Source organism: Equus caballus, chromosome 5, assembly GCF_041296265.1.
Source record: "Equus caballus isolate H_3958 breed thoroughbred chromosome 5, TB-T2T, whole genome shotgun sequence".
Taxonomy (NCBI): domain Eukaryota; kingdom Metazoa; phylum Chordata; class Mammalia; order Perissodactyla; family Equidae; genus Equus; species Equus caballus.
In genome coordinates, this window is record NC_091688.1 from 7951241 (window position 1) to 7967043 (window position 15803).

Consider the following 15803-nt stretch of genomic DNA (forward strand, 5'->3'; position numbering starts at 1 on the left):
TACTGCTTTTCCTCTCAGTTGCTTTGAATGCTTAAGATTTAAGCACTCATAAAAATCATACCTCATAATTTGTAAAAGCCAAGGTCATGAAGATATACCCCTATGTTTTCTTCTAAGAATTTTATAATTTTGTTCCTATGTTTAGGTTTTTGATCTATTTTGAGTTAATTTTTGTATACAGGATGAGGTCAGGTCCAACTTTATTTTCTACATGTGGATATCCACTCGTCTCAGCACCATTTGTTGAAAAGACTATTCTTTCTCCATTGTATGCTTTTGTTGTCCTTCTTAAAAATCAATTGTCCCTAGATATATGGGTTCATTTCTGGACTCTCAATTCTATTCGATTGGTCTATATGTCTATATTTGTGCGTTTCATACTGTCTTGATTACCCTTGCTTTGTAGTAAGTTTTGAAATTGGGAATTATGAGTCCTTCTACTGTGTTCATCTTGTTTTGGCTATCCTGAGTCCTTTGAAATTCTATATGAGTTTGAGAATCAATGTTATTGCAGGAATGCAAGAGTGGTTTAACATCTCAAAATCAAGTAATGTAATGTATCATGTCAGGAGAAAGAAAAACAAAAATCACAGGATCATCTCAATAGACTTAGAAAAAGCATTTGAAAAAATCCCACACCCTACCATGAAACACTCAATAAACTAGGAATAGATGGGCGTCTCTCCAACCTGATAAAGGGCATGTACGAAAACCCCACAACTAACGTCATACCGAATGGTGAAAGACTGAATGCTTTCTCTCTAAAATTGGGAACAAGACAAGGATATCCACTCTTGCCACTTCTGTTGAACATTGTACTGAACGCTCTAGCCAGGGAAACTGGACAAGAGAAAGAAATAAAAGGCATCCATGTTGGAAAGGATGGAGTAAAATTATTTCTACTTGCAGATGATATGATCAATAAATTCTTAAGGAATCCACTGAAAAACTATTAGAACTACTAAGTGAGTTCAGCAAGGTTGTAGAATACATGATCAAGGGGCACATATGTATGGTGACAGAAAAAACTAGACTGTTGGTGGTGAACATGATGCAGTCTATACAGAAACTGATATATAGTAATGTACACCTGAAATTACACAGTGTCGTAAGCCAATGTGACCTCAACAGAACAATAAAAAAAAAAACAAGATACAAAAATCAATTGTATTTCTATCACAATCAAAAAATGAAAGAATACAATTCAATTTACAATAGCATCAAAAAGATACACTACTTAGGAATAAATTTAACAAAAGAAGACTAAAACTTATACTCTGAAAACTACAAAGCAATGTTGAAAGAAATTAAAGAATATCTAAATAATTGGAAAAACATCCCATGTTCACTGATTGGAAATCTTAATGTTAAGATGGCAATACTTTCCAAACAGACCATAGAGTCAATGCAATCTGTATCAGAATCCCAGCTGACTTTTTTTGTAGAAATTGCAGATAATTTTAACTTTTTTTTTTTTCTGGCTAAGGAAGATTTGCCCTGAGCTAACATCTGTTGCCAGTCTTCCTCTTTTTCGCTTGAGGAGGATTAGCCCTGAGCTAACATCAGTGCCAGTCTTCCTCTATTTTATATGTGGGTCACTGCCACAGCGTGGCTGATGAGTGGTGTAGGTCTGTGCCTGGGATCTGAACCTGTGAACCTAAGCCACTGAAGCCGAGTGTGCCCAACTTAACCACTAGGTCCTGGGTCTTACCCTTTAACTGTTTTTCAGCGTTAAAAAAATCTATACTAAGTTTGATCCAAAGGAATGGACTCAAATGCTGTCATTTGAAAAAAGTAAAATTCCTTACAAATCTACGTGCGCCAGCCGCTATTCTAAACTTTGGAGATAGAGCAGTGAGTAGGACAAAGTCTCTGTCCTTTTGGTGGTTTATATTCTGGTTATATTATTTTTAATGTATAGAAATTTTACCCTTTATGGTTATAAAATTTATACATTTAAATTTAATGAAAAGTAAATATTCAGCAAAATCGTCCTCCTTTTCATACTTTATTTTTATTTTATTTTATTTTGGTGAGGAAGATTGGCCCTGAGCTAACACCTGTTACCAATCTTCCTCTTTTTGCTTGAGGAAGAATCTCCCTGAGCTAACACCTATGCCAGTCTTCCTCTATTTTGTATGTGGGACGCTGCCACAGCATGGCCCAATGAGTGGTGTGTAGGTCTGTGCCTGGGATCCGAACCTGCGAACTCCAGGCCACCAAAGTGGAGCAGGTGAACTTAACCACTATACCACTGGGCTGGCCTCATTCTTTATTTTTTAGCATTTGTCTCTTTATTTAGCTGGAATTTATTTTCGTGTATGCTAAAGTAATTTTTTTCCCACTCAGTCTCCTTTATCTTATATTGCATTCTTACCACAATCTGTTTTTGAATGTTGTTTCTGTTTTATTGTGTCAGTTCCACAGTGTTTTACTTTTATGGCTTTATGATTTGCTTTGATATCTATTTGTCAGGGATATAGTCCTCCCCCCATTACTTATTTTTGCTTAGGGGTTCTTTTCTACTTGTCTGGCAAAGTTCAGAATAATTTTGTAAAGACAAAACTATTGCCACTAGAATTATTTTAACTTCATTAGATTCATTGGAGAATAATCAGTATCTTTAAAATATTTACTATTTTTTCCAATCCAGGGACCTGGATGCTATCTCCTTTCATTTGCTCAAATCTTCTTTGTATCTCTTAGTAAAATTCTTCAGGGTCGTTATATAGCATCTAAGCATTTCTAGTTGGGGTATTCATATTTATTGTTTGTTCTTGTGGTTTGAATAGGGTTTTTTCCATTACATTTTCTGACTGCTCATTGCTGATTTGTGTAATAGCTGCTATTTTAATTTTAATTTTTTAATTAACCATCTTACTCTGCATTTGACAGATGAAAATATTTTTAACTGATTCTCTTGGGTATTTTAGTTATGTAGTCATTTCATTTGCATTTCTTAATTTATTCAACAAATGCTTATCATGCAAATACTGGGATGGCTGAGAAAAGAGATTTATTGATCAGAATATTAATCAGCTCCAGTGCAGTAGGGGCTTTTTGGAAAGAATTGACATGGGAAAAATATTCTTCCACGTTGAGCTCCTTTGAGAAGTTTCATTACATGCTTCTCCCTTATGCCCTTTTGTCAACAGTCTCCCAGTCTTGTCCCTTCTAAGCCCCTGATCATTCTTTGGTTACTTCCCATTAATCAGTGAGGATCAGCCCTTGCACCCCACTTCTCTGTTCATGCAAAGTGGGCTAGAAATTCTTCCCACAGGGAAAACTTACTGACCCCACAACCTTTCAGGAACCCCAAAAATGGGGCTTTTGCATTGCAGCGTGCTGCTCTAGATGATGCCAGCTGAGAACTAGGCTCATTTTTTTCTTTTTCACCCTAAGGGAACCATTCACAGGGAAATCCCAGGTGTGACTGTAGGCTTGGGTTGATGGAGGGCTGACAAAATGGCAGAGAGAAACAAGCTGGGATATATGTCACTGCTCATGCAATTTACTTTTGCCTTCTGGTCCTAATTGGATAAGTTCCATAAATACTACTTTCTCTTGATAGATTCATTCATTCAACCAATGTTTATTGAGTGATTGCTGTGTACCAGGCAAATGTCACTGTCATCATGGAGGTGACATTCTAGTGGGGGAGAAACCTACAATAAGCAAAACAAACACATAGAATGTTAGTAATGAAGAAAGTGAGCATTCAAGCTTGCTGATGTTTGTGTAGGCAGAGGGAGGTTAGGAGATTCTAAGATGGAAGCTGCTTACGTGTTTGAAGTTTAACAAGGAGGCCAGCAGGGCCAGAGTGGAGTGAGTGAGGAGGCGTAGTAGGAGATGGGGTAAAGAGAGTTAGCATTGCTGAAATGGGAAAGAGCCTGACTGGGTAGGGTCTTGTGGGCTAGGGACCTTGAAAGGGAAATGGTAGGAGGATTAGAGCCATTGAATGTAAGAGAAAGAAATGATAGAGGATTCAAGGATTGGAGAGGGGGTTAGGATATTTCCTTTACTCATAAGGAGGATGAAGGGACACCTATTCTATTGCACCCACATGGAAAGAGGAAAATGTGGGGGAAAGTAAGTCTATACTTTTAGTGGTAGAGTTGGGGGATTCCTCATTTGTATTTTCTCCAGGAAGTAGGAGACAAGATATTTGCTGTTAATGATTATTTTATCTTCTTATTTCCATTAGTGTGTCTCTCATTTCTCTTTAATGCTCTATTACATTGGCCAGGACTTCTAGAACCATGTTTTGCTTCTAGTTGTGATAAAAATGCCTCTTATGTTAAATTATGCATGTACTTTTTACTATCTGTTTTTCCTGGTAAGGAAAAACAAATTTATTTTAGCCCTAATTTTTAAAAGATTTTAAAATCTATTAAATAGGTATATAATTGTATTGAGTGCCATTTTGGCATTTATTGAGATGATCATTTAAAAAACTCTGATGTGTTCACCCTTTTATAGATTTCTTATTTAAGCATCCTTGCATTCCTAAGATATAGTTGATTATAGTAACTTATTCTTTTACTGTACTTTTAAAGTAATTTCACTAATTCATTTAGGTTATTTACATTTTTTTCTCTCTGTATACATCGATCTATTGTCATTGAGTTATCAAATGGAAGCTATACTAGTCAGCATAAAATAAAGAGAGGCTGCTAGCCTGGCTTTTTACAAGGTGTTGTGCCTTTGACTCAGGGGCTCAGAGATGGTGCTGTGGGTCATAAGAGCCTGGGTGAAGTTAGACGTGAGGCTGGGCTTGCATCTGGGTCCCAGGCGTGGGCTGTCAGAGCACATAGAGAATACTCTACACCAGGTGGACACTTAGTGTTCTAATGCAGAGCTTTTCCTGCCATAACTCTAGAAACGCTTATAAAAGAATTGTTAGGCCCAAGATAGGTACTATGTAGAAAACTATAATAAAGAGTATTTGCCATTTTTGGGGAGCTTTAATTATGTATCAGCACTGTGCACTTTGAAGATGTTTTCGTTTAATCTTAACAGGAACCTTCTGAGATAGATTTTGTGATTCCCATTTTAGAAAAAGAGCCCCAGCAAGCTTAAGCAATTTGTCTAAGGCCACACTGTTGGGACGAGGGGGAATTGTTGCTAGTATCTTTCTGACGCTGTTAATACTGCATTTTAAAAATCGGAATCTCTACTGCTTGCCTTATATTTGCAAGACACACTTTATATTTTTATAGGGTATTTTTGTGTAAAGGAGCATAAAGATGTGAATAGTAAATATAGAAATTGTTTGGTTAATTCGTAATTATTGTCTAATTTCCAACATAATGCCCATTCAGTAATATTTAACTGCTTGACTAAACCAAGCCAACAAATTAATTATAGGCTCTATGCCTTATTCTCTGTAATTAGTTTTAGGACATTTAGTACTTCCACAGAAGAGCATTCCAAGAAATCACAGTATTGTGAGGAAGGTGAGAAAAATCACCACCTCTGTTTTATGAATAAACGAAACGTTTTAAGTGATAAGTTCGTGGTAGTTTGGTTGCAGACAGAGGTATTTCTGAAGGTGTGGCTAGAGAAGACAAGAGCTGTTCAAAGTGTGATGGGGGTTGGGTAAGGACTGCAGTGTCAAGAGTAAGGGAGTACAGAGAGAGTCTTCATAAGACAAGGGGACAGTTTCCAGTGCCTGTGGGCTTCCTCCAGTGCCGTATGGCAATTGGCTCGTGCAGGCTCCTGAGATGTGACTGTGTACCTCTCTTCCTATCTCTGTATTCAGTGACATCATGGTGCTAGCTTGAAGTTGGCCATGGTGGGAAGATTTACAGTACAGAAATTGGCAAATGCTGCAGATCAGACTTTTTTCCCCCTCTGGTGCCAGCTGTTAAACATTTACCAGCATACCACTGGTTTCCTTCTCAATTCCTAATCTTACTGTTTACTGGTTAAATGGCATGTCAGACTGAGAAAGCCAATGTGTCTGAGTGTCAAATTTTTGATGAACTACTGAGAAGATTAAAAGTGTCACTGCTTTAAGAAGTGATCCATTTGGAATTTGATGTGCCCCTGAAGGAAAGGTGGTCTTTAAAAACATCAGAATCCCAGTCACTCTTTGCATTAAAAGTTGCTGTTAAGGACTCACAAAAGTAAAGCCTGTAGGTCACGGTTGAGGACAAATGGTTTTGTCTCCTGGAGAACTTTACTATGTTAAACTATTTCTCTAAATGCTCTTATATTGCCTCATTCTCCCTTATATCTGTGACATTAATGTCAGAAGGGAAGATGTTAAAAATCAGAAATTACAAAATGGATAATTTAAAGGTAATTGTTCAAATTACAGAAGTATTCTTTCTTTTATGAAAGATTTCCTTGCTGCTTCCTCCTTTCATGCATGCCAACTATATTATTAATTCATCAAAATTTGATTTACCACTTTTGTATTGCATCTATTGTGCAATGTGACGTGTCCATGTTTTAAAAATTGCATATGACTTGTAATCTATTAGAGAATTATTGCTATTCAGTATTTTGGATCCTTGGTTGGAGTTGCTGTAAATGACGATTTTAAAAAAGATTCTTAGTAACAGAAGTCAGAACTTTGTTTCAGAGGCACCAGATCACTCACAGGGCGAGGAGGATCTTCACAGACCATCAGAGGCTGAGATTCTAACCCCTAGTTTTGTTGTTACATAACTGACTTACCTTGTGGGCCTAAATGTAGAGAGTAAAAATCGTCCAGGTGAGAGCTCTGTAGCAGCAAGTGCATATCTGCTTGTTCCTCAGAGCTGAGGTCCTCTTACTTGATTTCTGATAAATTCCAGGAATTGACCCTATGGAATGTCACATAGTTATCAGGCACATCATTTTAATTCTGAAAAGTATAACTATCAAAAATGTATTGGAATGTATTTGGTGGGGGAGTTGGACAATGGGGTGTTGGGTTTTCCAAGAAGGTTGAGGATCACTGGCATAGAAGGGTTCAAAGGGATTTGTTTCTCTAGGGGATGCTTTGGGTTGGTTTTCCTTGAATATTGGACAAAATGTAATAATAAACGGACTTCCAAAGGTCCTAGGTAGAACAACATTCTTGTTAAATGGATAGAGATTTAGAGACTGTAAACATGTATTGAAGTAAGACTTTGTCCAAATATTCCCCCATTTATAACCTATTTCATTGAGAGGGCAAAAGGGTTTTCTTTCAAGATTCTTAAAAACTTTGTTTTTGAGGGGAAAAAAGATAGTTCATGCTATTTGGGACTTTCACTTAGAACCACTTTAAATCTGGTTTGATTGTGTTTTTCAGGTTATTGCTCTTTTAATATTTACATAACTCAAGATATTCAACTTGTCTTTATTTTATCCTTGGTTGTTGAGAGCCCACTGTGAATTACTGGTTATATTCATTTCTTTTCTTTTCTTTCTTTGTTTCTTGTTGACAATACTCTGAAACTGTTATTTTTACCTATTTCTTCTGTTACTCTTTTTTCTTAGCTTAAAGATTGGCTACACATTTATTAATAGACTTAGAATTTATAGTTACCCAGTTATGTATCTTCCAATACAAAGTCCAGAGCAATTTTCACTCAACTCTCAAAATTTTGAGAAAGTCAAAGGGCTACTCTAAGAAAACGTGACCCCAATTTTATTTCTTCACAGTTAGATGGCTGCTGTTTAACACCATGTATATTTCCATTTAGGAAGAAAATGACTAAATTAAAGGTATTATATGTCTTCTCAAAGAAAATGAAGAAATAATATATTTCAATGGAATTAACATTCCAGATTGTGAGGTTAAGATGACTTTTGAGTTGGTGATCACTTGTTGTTTTTTAGCTCTGTCTCCATTCTATTTTAGGAGAAGATCTTGAAGCTTGTATCTTCCTTGAGTTTCCAAACCAAAAATTACAGTTCTCTGACCATAGACCCTTTCAGTCCATCTAATGTCTACTCCAGAACTATGTCTGCTTAAAGAGGTTGGATGGAGGGGACATATCAAGTTCCTTAATTTGGGGACTTCTCTTTCTTTCTATCCTCCTTCTCACTCCCATTTTCTACAAAAAGAGTTGTCTTGAAATGATTGATATTAAAGAGGACTAAAAGATAGGCTGTAGAGTTATTAATATCTGTTCAAATCTGAGAGGAGGAAATGTGATTTTTATTGCAAGAAAATGAATAGACTTGTTTTACATCATGCCCATGGATATTGTAAACCAACAATTGCTACTTCCCTACCCCTTTCCACTCTCATTGTTTCCCCTTGGGCTTCTAGCAACAGAAATTATAATCACAGATGTTCCCTGTATGTGCATTTGTTGGATGAGTCGGAGTAGTCTGGAATGCATTTTTCTCTGCCTTCTCCTCCTCTGTGGGGCATACTTTATCTTTCCACTGCCACAACCTGCATCCTTCTCTCTGTGAAACCTTGACTTCAGTAGCCACTTGACTAGCAGGGCAGGACAGGTTATCTCATTTGTTGAATGATATGGTCTATAAGTTTAAGAAACTGGTTGTTCTCTTGTCTAAATAGCATAAGAACTGGTCATAGTTAAGCTACTCTGCTGGCTTAAAGGATGGTTTTGTGCTAACTGAGGGTGTTTATTTTGCTAAGTGAACTAAATTCACATTAAGTACTTTTCAACTGATTGTGCTAGTTTAATATTAACACTCTCCTGCAAGCCTGGTAGAATTTTTTCTCATTACCTCCCAAAGTATATTTGCTTAGTACATTTTTATCTTCATTCTTTTGCATTCATTCATTCATCTGTTCATTAAACAGATTTGAGTGCCTACAATGTGCCACACAACAGAGAAGTTGCCAGTTTATGTTCTGCATACCACGTTTCTTCAGTTGTCTTCCTGTTACTCTCATTTTGGCTAATATTTAAAGAGACCTGATTTTTTTTATTTAGCCTGTGCATAGGTAATACACTGGATGGAATTGTCTCTTTCACTTAACTTCGTTTTTTGTTGTTCCATTATACAGGAATTTGGGGTTATGCAGTGCTTTACAAGTATTAGGACTTATGAAGCACATATCTCTGTAAGGCAGGTCACAAGCAATTTGAGAGTATCCGTTGGAGGGTCTCTAATCTAAGGCATATTAACCGTGATTTCCATTTTCGTTATCCATTTACATTGTTCCTCTCATTCCTCATAAAAACCCTTTTGCTTGACATGTATATGATGTATCTAACTCTTCATCCTTGTATTATTTTTATCATTTCATTTTGCTATGTATGTGTCTACTAATGTCCATATTAGACTCTATATAGGCTTTTCATTGACCAGTATTAGTGCAAGATGCAGAATAAACACAAACGTACTTAAATATAATACAGGTCTATTTTGATTTACAAGGTAGGTGTAATCTTGAGAAATCATCTAAATTGTTTATTATTGTCTGAATTGTTGCTGGCTTTTTATTACTTTTTTTTGATTAGCTTTTTTGATTCCTGCACCAACTTGTGAGCATCAATTCGCACTTCGTACACATTTTACACAGGCTTGAAGTTTTTTTTTTCCTCCTCTTTGGCCCTGAGCTAACATCTGTTGCCAATCCTCCTGTTTTCTTTTTCTTCTCCCCAAAGCCCCCCAGTACATCGTTGTATATTCTAGTTGTAGGTCCTTCTGTCTCTGCTAGGTGGGATGCCACTTCATCATGGCTCGATGAGCTGTGCCAGGTCTGTGCCCGGGACCCGATCTAGCAAAACCCTGGGCCACCAAAGCAGTGTGCGCGAACTTAACCACTCAGCCACAGGGCTAGCCCCTGTTGCTGGCTTTTTAAATAAGATTTTAAATCATTTTGTATCTATACTATTGAGATTGTTAAAGTTGAGTAATCATAAAAGTAAGCGCATAAAGAACACTTATTCAACAAATGTTTATTTGTTTTTTATTTTTATTGTGGTAACATTGGTTTATAACATTGTACAAATTTCAGGTGTACATTGTTATATTTCGATTTCTCTGTAGATTACAACATGTTCAACACCCAAACACTAATTACAATCCATCACCACACACATGTGCCTAATCATCCCTTTCACCACCACCTCTCCCCACTTCCCCTCTGGTAACCATCAATCCAATCTCTGTCTCTATATGTAATTGTTATTTTTGTCTTCTACGTATGAGTCAGATCATATGGTGTTTGATTTTCTCTCTCTGACTTATTTCACTCAGCATAATACCCTCAGGGTCCATCCATGTTGTCACAGATGGCCAGATTTCATCATTTCTTATGGCTGAGTAGTATTCCATTGTGTATATATACCACATCTTCTTTATCCATTCATCCCTTGATGGGCGCCTAGGTTGCTTCCAAGTCTTGGCTATTGTGAATAATGCTGCGATGATCATAGGGGTGGATATATCTTTACTCATTTGTGTTTTCATGTTCTTTGGATAAGTATCAGCAGTGGAATAGCTCGATTGTATAGCACTTCTATTCATAATCTTTTGGGGAACCTCCATACCGTTTTACATAATGGCTGCACCAGTTCATACTCCCACCGGCAGTGTATGAGAGTTCCCTTCTCCCCATATCCTCTCCAACACTTGTTTCCTGTCTTGTTAATTATAGCCATTCTGATGAGAGTGAGGTGATATCTCCTTGTGGTTTTGATTTGCATTTCCCTGCTGAGTAGTGATATTGAACATCCTTTCATGTGCCTGTTGGGCATCTCTGTATCTTTGGAGAAATGTCTGTTCAGATCGTTTGCCCGTTTTTTAATTGGATTGTTAGTTTTTCTGTTGTTGGGATGCATGAGTTTTTTATATATTTTGAATATTAACCCCTTATCAGATATATGGTTTGTAAATATATTCTCCCAGTTGTTAGTTTGTCTTTTCGTTTTGTTGATGGTTTCCTTGGCTGTGTAGAAGCTTCTTAGTTTGATGTAGTCCCCTTTGTTTATTTTTTCTACTGTTTCCCTTGCCCTGTCAGACATGGTACTTGAAATTATGCTGCTAAGACTGATGTCAAAGAGTATACTGCCTATGTTTTCTTCTAGAAGTTTAACACTTTCAGATCTTACGTTCAAGTCTTTAATCCATTTTGAGTTAATTTTTGTGTATAGTATAAGATAATGGTCTACTTTCGTTCTTTTGCATGTGGCTGTCCAGTTTTCCCAACACCATTTATTGTATGTTCTTGGCTCCCTTGTTGAAAATTAGCTGTTCATAGATGTGTGGGTTTATTTCTGGGCTTTTGATTCTGTTCCATTGATCTGTGTGTGCTTTTGTACCAGCATCATGCTATTTTGGTTACTATAGCTTTGTAGTATATTTTGAAATCAGGCAGTGTGATACCTCCAGCTTTGTTCTCTTTTCTCGGGATTGCTTTGGCTATTTGGGTTCTTTTTTGTTCCATATAAATTTTAGGATTCTTTCTTCTATTTCTGTGAAAAATGTTGTTGGATCTTTGATAGGGATTGCATTGAATCTGTAGATTGCTTTAGGAAATATGGACATTTTAACTATGTTAATTCTTTAATTCCAAGAGCATGGAATATTTTTGCATTTCATTGTGTCTTCTTCAGTTTCTTTCACCAATGTTTTATAGTTTCCAGTGTACAGATCTTTCACCTCTTTGGTTAAGTTTATTCCTAAGTATTTTATTCTTTTTGTTGCAATTGTAAATGGGATTGTATTCTTAATTTCTCTCTTTCTGCTACTTTGTTGTTAGTGTATAAAAATGCAACTGATTTTTGTGTGTTGATTTTGTATCCTGCAACTTTACCGTATTCATTCATTATTTCTAAAAGTTTTTTGGTGGATTCTTTAGGGTTTACTATATATAAAATCATGTCATCTGCAAATAGTGACAGTTTCACTTCTTCCTTTCCAATGTAAATCCCTTTAATTTCTTTTTCTTGCCTGATTGTTCTGGCTGAGACTTCCAATACTATGTTAAATAAGAATGGTGACAGTGGGCATCCTTTTCTGGTTCCTGTTCTTAGAGGGATAGCATTCAGTTTTTCTCCATTGAGAGTGATATTAGCTGTGGGTTTGTCATATATGGCCTTTATTATGCTGAGGTACTCTCTTTCTATACCCATTTCATTCATAATTTTATCATAAATAGATGCTGTATCGTGTCAAATGCTTTCTCTGCGTCTATTGAGATGATCATGTGAAGGTGGCTTTTTTTCCTCCAGAAAGGAATATCTGCCTCTTCTACCTCAGTCAGAACTATCCTTGTTGTAGGGGTTCTTTTTATGCAGTTTTCAGTTCTCTCTCAAGGGTAATTGTTCCAAGAGTAGTTGTAAATTTGCTGTGTCCCTGGGAGGAGGTAAGTTCAGAGTCCGCCTACACCACCATCTTGACACCAATCTCAACAGATGATTATTGAGCACCTTTTGTACTCGTATGAAGTCTATTCTTTCTTTCCTTTTTTCTTTTTGGTGGGGAATATTGGCCCTGAGCTAACATTTGTTGCCAATCTTCCTCTTTTTTTTTTTCCTTTCCCCGAAGCCCCAGTACATAGTCGTATAGCCTAGTTATAAGTCCTTCTAGTTCTTCTATGTGGGATGCCACTACAGCATGGCTTGATGAGTGGGGTGTAGGTCCATACCCAGGATCTGCCAGTGAACCCCGGACCGCTGAAGTGGAGCACACAAACTTAACTACTACTCCACCGGGCTGGCCCCTGAAAGCTAATTCTTTAGGTTACTGAGGAGTATACAAAGATATATATAAGACACAGTCCCTATGCTAAATAAGTTATGCTGTAGCATCTGATAGATGAGAATAGCCACACCCCGAAATAGTCCCTGGATAGTATAATAGCAGGGGGTAAACTTCAGGAGTCATATGAAGGAATTGTCTGGCTGCAACTACCCAATGAGCGAGAATAACGGAGGTGGATGTTAACAGGGTGGGCCTAGAGACAACTCCCCATGGGAAGAGTCATTGTCTTCTTGGTGATGCCCCAGCCTCACATTTACACATCTATCACGGAGTTCATCCTGGTGTATCATGAACTCGTATGTCCTGCCAGGATGTCTGCTCCTCAAGGGCACAGACCAAGTGTGTGAAGCTCGCTGTCCTTGTCTGTAGTAGCCACACTGGATGTTTTCTTCGTTTTACCCGTGTACTAATTAGGAAAGAAAATGATTCTATTGAATGAATCTTTCACCAACCCACACATATTTTCTATTTCTATGTCAGTGCTGCCTTTTTCTAATTATCCCCAACAGCAATGACTTGTAATATGCATATAATAAAATTGAGTTTCTTGTGGTGAAAGAAGAGGAGGCAGGAATGAATACATGTGTATACACACATTTCCGCATAATGGATGATTACTCCAGTTTGTATTTTGCTTTTTTTTTTTATTGGGGGTGATGTCTTTGCATTTTTGTTATACAAATATATTTGTAGTGTTTGTTTATGTTACTGAACCAGGTTTGTTTTTGCCCTTTGCCCAGAAAGCCAAACACCCAGATGACAAAACCGCAGCAGAGAGAGGGTTTAATCACATGTCAGCCAAGGAGGAAATGGGAGAACGAGTCTCCAGTCCACCTCCCCGAAAATGGAGACTCAGGGATATTTATGGGGAGGGGAAAGGTGGTCTGAAATTTGGAGGTAGATGATTGGAGGTGAGGTAATTGATGATCTGTGCAAGCGTCTTGACATCCAAAGGTCGCTTATCAGACATCTGTGCAGGCCCAGTTGATGGGCTGGTGGTCTCAATGGGCCTGAAGTGGACAAGGAATTCTAATTCCTGAAAAACAGCTCACACACCCATTACCATGGTGACCCAGGCTCCAGGAAGATGTTATCTGTAGGAACCTAGTGGGAGTCAGATAGCATGTTGCCTAAACAGCACAGTTAATAATGGGTGGTGAACAGCTGAAAGCTATAATCAGTAACTGCAAAAAAGAAAAAAGACTTTAGTTACTAGCTACCTAATCATCAATGGCTAACTGTTTACCGGTTTCATTTATTTGTTTGAATTGAGGATGGGCAGGTAAAGGATTTACAAAACAAATACAGATTTATCAAAGGTGGCTTGGGGATATTGAGTAAGCTATTGGGGAAAGATGTTTGATGTCTTTGGTTGTGAATGCTTTCAAATGTACTTGCTTGATTTTGTTTTGATTTATTTTAAATGGAATAAGGCATCTGACAATATTTTTCTGCTTGGAGCCTGGACCTCAGATGTGGGATCCAAGTGACTGCTCCCTGAGTGCTGGCATTGAGTTAAACCTCTTCCTAAGGAACCATATGTTAAGTTCTAGTTATTAGCCGCTCAAGTCAAAGTAGTAGAGATATGTAGCAAAGTTTTATGTAGAGAAATAAGCAAAATTCAAAACGCAAACACTTGTTTAAATAACATGACCTCAAAGAAATAAAATAACTGATGGTACCAGTGCAAGGGGAAATATTAGATGTTAGCTGAAAATATTCATTCATCCCGCAAATATTTATCGAGCACTTCTATGTCAGATAGTGAACAAAGTAGGCAACCCTGGTATTATGAAGCAAGACATACAATACACAAAACAAAATAGGTAAGTTGTGTAGTGTGTTTGTGTTAAATGCTGCAGAATAAAAAAGGTCATAGTAAGGGGATTGGGAGAACTGGGTTGCAATTTCATACCAGTTTTGAATGTAACAGTCTTCAAGGGGCTGAGGGCAGAGCAATGTGGCTGACTTGAGGAAGAGCGTTCCAGGGAGAAGCAAGAGTGATATTGTGATTTGTAATAGGAAATAGATAATGGGTCTTTGTCCCCATTTCTGACATGGAGGTCCCCAAACCCTTGGAATTTCCTACGCGATGTAAGCAACAAAGGTGTCTTTTGTTATGTTAATGAGGTGACTTTCGGACCACACCTAAGGATGGGAGCTGGTTGCTAGGAGACCCAACTATGTGATTAGAGGGTTGGAACTTTCAGTCCCACCCCGCTGACCTCCTGGGAGTAGAAAGGTGCTAGGGGTTGAATCAATAGCCAATGGCCAATGATTTAATCAATTTTGCTTGTGAAATGAAGCCTTCATAGAAACCCAAAAGGACAGGATTCAGAGAGCTTCCGGGTTGGTGGGTCTGGAGGGGGCATGGACTCTCCTCGCCCTTTCCCCATACCTTATCCTACGCATCTCTCCATCTGGCTGTCCCTGAGTTTTATCCTTTTCTAATAAACTGGTAATCTAGTAAGTAAAATGTTTCTTTGCCTTCTGTGAGCTGTTCTAGCAAGTTAATAGAACCTAAGGAGGAGGTCGTGGAAACCTGTGATTTATAGCCATTCTGTCAGAAGTACAGATAACAGCCTGGACTTGCAACTAGAGTCTGAAGTGTGTGTGTGTGTGTGTGTGTTGCGGGGGGGGGGGGTGTTAATTTTGTAGGACTGAACCCTTGGCCTATGGAATCTCATGCTATTTCCAGGTATGTAGTGTCAGAAATGAGTTGAATTCTTGGACACCCTGCTTGTGTCCAAGAATTGCTTATTGCTGTGGGGAGGCGTACACATACACACACACACACACACACACACACACACGTACACATACATTCGAATTGTGTCCAGGAACCCAAAAGAAAGAGCCAGTGCCAATCCCTAAGGTGAGCATATGCCTGGCTTACTGAGGAATAGTGGGGAGACCAGTGCAGCCTATATCATGGGAGATTTTTGTTTTCATACATAATGGTTAAGAATTAGAGTGTCTTGGTTGATTGTATTCTGGCTAACAAGGAGTAAACATTTCTTCTATAAATATATTACTGATTTTTCAAAGAATAAAATTTCAGTAAAGTATATTTTAAGAAAACAATGGTTTAAAACAGGGGTCAGCAAATTTTTCTGCAAATGCCCAGATAT

General features: G+C 37.8%; 1 protein-coding gene across 31 annotated transcripts in view; it reads left to right on the plus strand.

The window, feature by feature from the left end:
- DNM3 (dynamin 3) overlaps positions 1–15803 on the plus strand; it is a 567669-nt gene that overhangs the window by 131533 nt on the left and 420333 nt on the right. The window lies entirely within an intron of this gene.